The sequence below is a fragment of the Chrysochloris asiatica genome, unplaced genomic scaffold, assembly GCF_000296735.1.
Source record: "Chrysochloris asiatica unplaced genomic scaffold, ChrAsi1.0 scaffold00082, whole genome shotgun sequence".
Taxonomy (NCBI): domain Eukaryota; kingdom Metazoa; phylum Chordata; class Mammalia; order Afrosoricida; family Chrysochloridae; genus Chrysochloris; species Chrysochloris asiatica.
The window spans coordinates 12,527,493-12,528,738 of NW_006408600.1; positions in this window are offsets into that span (position 1 = coordinate 12,527,493).

Genomic DNA, 1,246 nt, shown 5'->3' on the forward strand with positions numbered 1-1,246 from the left:
GTGCATTGGGTCGCTATAAGTTGGTTCCAACTCAATGGCACCTGACAACAACAACAACAACAATGGATCAGAACTGACTCAACAGCATTTAACAATAGCACACTTCAATGACAAGAAAATTCATTCTTCTACATACAATGGCCAAACACTTGCAATGCTTTAGGCCAATGGCTAAAAAAAAATAATCTTATATTGTAATTAGTTTGTATAGGCCTTCTTCTTGGCCCCCGTGTGGTAAAGTACGGCTATGTGCCAGTGAACATCGACATACTGAGTAGTGTCCTTGGAAACAAAATGCCTAATACCACAGTGTACAACTAAGATTTCCAAAACTTCTCCAAGATTTGTTCTAGCCAAAATGTAGAATATGTCACTAGAAATTCAGAAGATGGCCGAATTCTCCTTGTTATGAATGAAATGTCTTGGTCATTAAGAAGTTGAAAAGTGTTGAAGTGTAGGATCCAGCCTGCACAACCAGGTCTCCAGAGGAAGACAGGGAATGAAAGCGGCAGGGGACTCAAGATTGTCAATCAAGAGTAACTTTATTACCTATAATACAGCTTTAAGTACAATCTTAGGTAGGAAGTATATTCGGGCACCACAGCAAAGCTAGAGTTTATTATTACAAGATAACAGTTAGACACACATATTTTCTTCTCATTTTAGTTTACTCCCCCACCCACCTGGTCAATAGTGTTCATTCCCATAATCTTTGGCATGCAAGGTTTTCCTTGCGGTTCTCATCAAGGCATTCTTTGGTTTGAGAACTGCCTCAGAGTGGGTTTCACGCACATCTGTTTCTCCTACATCTCCCCCTTTTTGTTTTTGCAAAGCCAGCAACAGAAGCGCTCCTTGTGATTTCTCCATAAAGCTTAATCTCCGTTGTATGCATTTCCAGACTAAGGCAGTAAAAGAACAATAATCAATGTAATTATTCCAGCAATAGTAGAACTCCCCCAATTATGAAGCCAATTCTTAGGATTAAATCCCTGAATGGCTTGAAGAAATGTTTCAGCTATATTGGAAGCATGATTCATTTGTATATACTGTTTAAAGGTATGATTCATCTGAGCTTCTAATTTCCTTATATGAGGATTGGAGAAAGACTCACTAGCAACTTACGATATGCAGATGATACAACCTTGCTTGCTGAAAATGAAGAGGACTTAAAACATTTACTGATGAAGATCAAAGAGCACAGCCTTCAGTATGGATTACATCTAAATGTAAAGAAAACAAAAATCCT